The sequence below is a fragment of the Alligator sinensis genome, unplaced genomic scaffold (genome assembly GCF_000455745.1).
Source record: "Alligator sinensis unplaced genomic scaffold, ASM45574v1 scaffold1089_1, whole genome shotgun sequence".
Taxonomy (NCBI): Eukaryota; Metazoa; Chordata; order Crocodylia; family Alligatoridae; genus Alligator; species Alligator sinensis.
The window spans coordinates 2714248-2721419 of record NW_005842030.1 but is presented as its reverse complement, the minus strand read 5'-3'; positions in this window follow the sequence as shown (position 1 = coordinate 2721419).

Below are 7172 nucleotides of genomic sequence, written 5' to 3'. Positions count from 1 at the left end.
AAAATCATGTTAAGATATAATAGTGAGTGAAGTTGTTTTTATCCATGGTGTAATTTGCTGCAATTGTGCTGGTTTAGAATTAAGTAGAATTTGTGCACAGGTGCTTCTTAATCATAGCAAATCCTCTACAGCCTGATGAAGAAAAAAGAACCTCTTTCATATTCTGATGGTTATTAATAGCCCAGGTGTTTTAATCACTGATTGGAAGCATTAGGATATGATACTTCGTGCTAATGACACCTTATTTTGGAGAACTTCAATCCCAGCAGTAAAGTTGCAGGCATTACTGATTATTTTAATTTGTGCATGATTCAGTGGGCTCCTTGAGTGCGGTTACTACCTACAGGTAAGGTTTGGTGGTACCAGAAAGCCTCCATTCCTGTTGTGTTCAAGAGTATTGGGGAGAGCTGGAGCAGCATCCAAAGTGAGTGGGTGTGGTCTGGTGACAAGAACCAGCAGCACACCTACAGGCTGGGGAACTCCCTTCTCACCAATGCAGAGGCAGAAAAGGATCTTGGAGTCATTATTGATGCCAAAATGAACATGGGCCGACAGTGTGGGGATGCGGTCAGGAAGGCCAACCACATGTCGTTATGCATCCACAGGTGCATCTCGAGCAGGACCAAGGAGGTGATCTGTCCCCTCTATGCAACACTGGTCAGGCTGCAGTTGGAGTACTGCGTCCAGTTCTGGGCGCCGCACTTCAGGAGGGATGTGGACAGCATTGAGAGGGTCCAGAGGAGGGCCACCCGCATGATCAGGAGTCAGCAGGGCAGGCCCTACAAGGAGAAGCTAAGGGACCTGAACCTGTTCAGCCTCCACAAGAGAAGGCTGAGGGGGATCTAGTGGCCATTTACAAACTAGTCAGAGGGGACCAGCAGGCATTGGGGGAGTCCCTGTTCCCCCAAGCACTCCCGGGAATTACAAGAAATAACGGTCACAAGCTGGCAGAGGGTAGATTCAGGCTAGACATCAGGAGGCGCTACTTCACTGTCAGGGCGGCTAGGATCTGCAACCAACTTCCAAGAGAAGTGGTGCTTGCTCCTACCTAGGGGTCTTTAAGAGGTTAGATGAACACCTTGCTGGGGTTGTTTGACCCCAGTACTTTTTCCTGCCATGGCAGGGGGTCGGACTTGATGATCTGTTCAGGTCCCTTCCAACCTTACCTACTATGAAACTATGAAACTATGAATTTTGCTAATTCATTGCATGTTTTAGGTCTACACTCAGTGATTGAGATTGTCATGGTCTGCAAATGGTTCCTTGTACTCTCCTGTGTTTTTACAGCAGATTGATGGTCTGTTGATGATGAGCAGAACTGACAGGAAAAAGAAATGCCTTTCCAGGAATAAATTTGAGTTTGAAAGGTATAGACCAAAGGACAAAAACAGAAACATTTGTGCTGGAAGAGATTTCCAGAAACTTCTGTTCCAGGAAAATTTATCAGCTTTTCAGATGCCCACCATGAATTTTGTTCTCATAGGCAGAAAGTGGAATTAAAAAGAAACTTTGAAGCAGGCAGTCGGGAAGCTGTCATTTAATTTTGTTTTCTCTGGCAGAAAATCAGAATCAGTAAAAAAACAAAACAAAACTATTTTCCCACAGAAAAATTCAATTTTTGCCCGAAGGATATTTTTATTGGACAACTATGCTAATGGGAAACTGCTGCCCATTACTAATGATGTGATAATACCTGAGGGACAACTGAGAACAGGACTTCTGAGTTCTAGTCACTGGACAGACATGTCATGAGAGTCTCCATATTTCAGGGAGTTCAAAATCTAAATGTGAGTGTCATGTGTGCCCAAAACTTTGCATCCTGGAGTGAAGCTGGAGGAACTTATTGCCTTCAAAGGGGATGCACCCATTTTATTGTTCTTTAGGGTGGAAGTTGGCAAACAAAGGTAGATGCCATTCCAATTCAGAGTCCAGTTGTAGTGCAGAGCAGATGAGTGCTTGTCTTATACTTCCTGCTGCGAGTAAGAGAAGATGGTAGGCAAGAAGACAAGTGGAAGGGAGAGTGTCACCTAATTTCCTTAATGTATTTTTAGAGAGCAACCATAGCTACCTTCAGCCTTTGTTTTGCTAGGCTAAACAAGACAGGTTTGTTAAGCCATAAGATAAACTCTGTGTTTTCCTCCTTGTCCTCATGGTCCTTTATAGCACCTGTTCCTGGCTTGATTTTTCTTGAACATAAGAACCCAGATTTTGTAGAAAGTATCCCAGAGCAAGTCTCACCAACATCTTGTGCAATGGCATTAATATTTCCATATGTCCCCTGGAAATACCTTGTTTGATACATCCTAGGACTGCATTTTCCTCTTAATATTTCCCAAAGAATCCACCCATGGCCTGGTTCTATGGCATACTTACTTTGCAGAGAAGTAGGGATGTATGCTGGGGTGGGGGGAGGACAAGGACATCGTGCCTCCAGCTACTACATTGGGTCTGTGCTAATAGATTGTTTTACCATTAAGCACCTTGAGTCAGATACTGTTTTACCTATTACGTATGTAAGTAGATTTAAGTGACTAAATGCAATTCTATTCCACCATGCTCATTTCCCTGAAAAACAGTTAATGCAAAATTTGGGTCCTCTTTTTTTTTTTTTTTAAACTCAGTTAATAAGTTTTTTAACTTAACTCAGTTAATAAGTTTTTTAAACTCAGTTAAAAATGGATTAATGGATTTTCAGAATTTGAACAGAATGGATTAGAATTGCATTATAGACACACACATCCACTTAGGGAGGTCCAATAGGTGGAATAGAGTTGTCCCCACCTGTCAACAGACAGAGCAAGGTGTGACAATAGCAAATTGTTCAATTAATTGCAAATAAGCCTGGTGCCAAATCCAAAAGTGACTACTAACCACAGATAAAGTTCAAATCTAAGGTAAAATTCTGGACTCAGTGAAGTCAGTAGGAGTTTTAGGCAGGATTTTGCTACCAGAGTACCCAAAGTATTTGTTGTGGGTTTAATTCTACTCTTTGACACGCAGCATGCTAAGCTTGAAGAGTATGAAGATGACACTGCTCCAAAGAATACACTAGCATGTTAACAGAGAAAGATTAATACTTCAAAAGGATCTGTGCTTTGCATTAAGGCCCATCATTAATCTTTACATCTTAATTACGTTTGTTGTATCAAAATTAATTGGAAATGTGAAAACTATCAAGCTATTAGAACATATATTTTAAGTGATTCTCTAACATAATATACCCCTGGATAAATGATTGATAAATTATTCCATGGTGCATGGAGGTTCATGGAATGCTTTAAAAAACCCCAAACTTTATATAAAGTCTGAATAATTACAGTAGCAGGATAAGAATAAGAACATGTATATATTAGGCTTTAAATATTTAGAAACTATAGTTAATCGAAGCCTTTTACCTGCAGTTTTTAGACCCTTAAATATACACTGCCAAAAGACTTAAGCATGTGCTTGATTTTAGTTTGTGTGCATGGATGCATGGACTACAATGACTTATTTTTAGCAGCTGTGTTCTAGTTGAAGGGGAAATTATAGGTTTGAGCAGGAGTCACAGCATGAAGTTGTGACCTCACATATTCAGGAAGGTCAGACTAGATAATCATAATAGTCTCCTTGAGCATTAAAGTGTATAAATGGAAATATTCAAGGCGCACATTTAAGCAAAAGTGTTAAGTCTTTGTAAACTCACTGCTGCAGCCCTCCCTATTTTACCATATTTACTCACATATAACATGCTGCCAAATATGACATGCGCCCTGTTTTTTGGGAAGACAGAATGATGAAAAATTATTTTTCCAGAGCAGTGAACACATGGCTGTGTTCCTGATCCTACTACACAGCTTGCTCCCCACCCTTTCCTACTAAGCTAAAAGCTACAGTTTCAACTCTTCTATACTGAAATTTGCTATTTTGCCTGAGTAGGCAAGAGATGGTGAGTGAGACAAAGTTTAGGCTCTGTCCTGGATCTGATTCAGCTGTGAAAGGATTAAAATGGTAGTTGCAGCTGAAGACTAAACTCCGCCTCTCTTTCCATGTGACTGTTGGGAGGAGGGGGAGAAGGAAAAGAAGCAGGCACCATTTTGCAGCATCCCCATGCTTCTATTCAGCTTCTTCACTTAAGATGCACCACAATATTGAAAGGCTAATTTTTGTGGGGAACAGTGCATGTAATATGCTGGTAAACAAGGGTGTGTCTACATGTGACGTGGCACAGCACAGTATGGGCTGTTACTATATCATCATTTAGAAGTACTAAATGATGGCGCAGTAATAACCATGCCATAGGTGGCATGTGTAAACACTCTCACATTATTTTAAATTAATTTATCTTTGTGGTATAAGCCTCATTCACCAATACTCTGAAACCTAACTCCTTAACATAGCAGAATTCCGTGTTCATTGTCATTCAGGGCTAGATGTAGATAGGTGCTGAATGAAGCACGTAATCTTTAACTCCCATTGAAATCAATGGGAGTAGAGTCTAACCTGATTAAGTGCCTTTAAAAATCCCAGTATGCCTCATTCTCAGCATTTTAATGTCTAAATTTCTTTGATAATCTTGGTCCTTGGTGACTCCAACCCAAACTTTGTCACCTTATCAAATTATTAAGCAATGGGTTAGAAGTGACTTCTGCTCTAAAACGCTACAGGATCATCCCTGTCTAACTCACCATCCTGGACATACATTTGCCTAGGTTGTAGTTAAACTGAAGAGTGAAAAGAAATCAAGTTTTGCTTGTATTCTTTTTCCTCTAATTGCCACTCCTGGTAGATCAGCTTGGGATAATTTTGTGCCGTTTTTGATTCTCATGTAAATACCTGTATGAAAGATTCTGTGATTGGAATAAGGCTGTTGATTTTACTGGTGATGTACAAGAGAGAAGAACATCCATCTTCTTTTAATGCTAAATTGTGCTAAAGATAGAGGGACAGAACCAACAAAATGAAAAACCTCTGTAGCTCTCTAAACTAACAGTGTCTTTTGTAGGGCTGCGCAAAATGGCAGCATTCTGTTTTGACGTTTCGATGGAACAGCATTGTGTTTTGAATTTTGTTCCAATTCAATACAGCTGTTGCATGTTGTTCCGTCGAAACAGGGTCGAAACGGCAAAACTGTTTCGATGTTTCACCCATAGGATCTAATGGGGAAGGACAAAACAGCCTATAACTTTGCCATTTATGGCTTGATTTGGATGAAACTTGCAGGAATAGTATCCCCTTCTGAGGGCCTGAAGTCTACCAAGTTTCAAGGAGATAGGTATAGGGGGTTCAGAGAACCTGCACCCCAAATTCTTGAAAGCAAAACTCATGTCAGTGTATATGTTAAGCCACAGTGGGGTAAAAACTGCAGGCATGTTAGCCCCTGCTGAGGGCATGAAGCCTGCATCCCTAGCTGCTGACAGGCAAAACTCATGACATGGGTGCTTGTGCAGCTGACTGTCTCTGTCTTGAGGCAGAAGCAGTTCCTGGCTCTGTATTGATTCTTTCCTCTCCTTAGTCTGTGGTTTAGGTGTTAATCCTTGCTCATTAACTCATTATCCTAGCTAGCTACTGTGTTATGCAATCAATCATGATTCATCCAGGGACCAGCTCAATACACAGTAGTTAATGAGCAAGGATTACTTTTAAAATATGCTGAGCACTCCCCTTCTAATGTTTGCTGCTTTTGGACCTATCAAGTTTGGAATCTGAAATTACTAATTGCTGTTGAAAATTTAGATCAACAAGTTCAACTGCTGAACAGACAATTCTGTTAATAGGAAAACTAGTATAATGCTGATTACATTGTGCACCTTCAAAATCAAGAGGGGAGGATTTGGATGAAACCAAGAAGGACAGAGGCAGAGAAGGAAATCTGGCTCTAAATAGCCTATAGACAAGAGGTTAAGCCATACACCTGAGATTTTGAAGACAACTAGGCTTGTCCTGCTCTGAAATGGGCAAATCAAGAGCTAGACGGAGGCCATGAGCAGGCATTCATTTCTAGGTATGGATATTTCAGCCTGCAGCTTCTCCCTCTCCCCTGCTCTCTGCATCTTCACAAGAATTGGGTGATCCTGGCCTGGGGAAGGTGCAGAGAGCAGTGATCCTGGTTTGGGGAAGGTTGGGGAGCAGTGACTGCTCTACTCTTCTTGTCCTATCCAGGGTAAAGCTCCAGGGAATTGTTCTTCTGCACCTTCTCCAGACTGGGGTCTGGGGAATGGGTGGGGAGCCTTATCCCCTGCTCTGCTCCTATGCTCTGGGAGCAGAGCAGATGGAGCAGCAGGGCAAAGCCCCCATCCCATTCCCCAAGCTAGGTAGTACCTAATTTGGGAAAACAGTAGTGAGCAGTAGTGGTTCTTCCCTGACCACTCTGGTCTGTGGAGTGGGTGGGAAGCAAGAAAAGACTGTATGCTCCGCTCTTAGTGGCTGGGAACCAAGTAGAGGAAGCAGTGCAACAACCCTCCCCACTTCTCCCCAACTTGCTCCTCAGACTGAGGATCCCAATCCAGGGAACAGGTAAGAAGCTATTCCCTGCTGCTCCAGTCCCCTCCTTGACTGGTCTGGAAGAGAACTGGAGCCAGTGGGGCAGTGCCCCCCACCTATTCCTCTAATGGGGCAGTTCCCAATATGGGGAAGTGTGGGAAGCATTGCCCCACTGCTTCACTCCCATCATTCATTCTTGCGAGATAGTTTCTCTCACAAGAGAGATCTTCCAGATTGACATCTGGAAGATCTTGCTCCTAAGGTGGGCACATTTTCCCTAGGAGAAATTGAACAATGCTCATAGTTTATACTGGGAGAGCAGTGATCCTCCTGATAGACACACAATGCCTGTAGATGGCCTGAGGTCTCCTCCACTACCCATTCTCTGTCTCTGTCTATCTTTTTCTTGAAGCATTTTTTAGTTTATTCTGAAGAAAAAAATAAGTTTGAAATCTCTGAATTTCTTGTTTTCCTGCCACCCCAACTGAACAACCACCATTTTCCTTTTGGTTGTGTCCTGCTTTCAGCCAGTAAATCAGCACTTCTGAGCGTTTCGCTTAGCTGACAATATACTGTTGAAGTAATTTGGATTTGTCAGCCTCATTTAACAATCATGCAGGAACAGCCTCTTCACAGATACATCGTTCTCTCGACCAAAGCTTTTCAAATTCATTATTATGATAATTCAGCCCTTCTTCAAAAGCAAATGT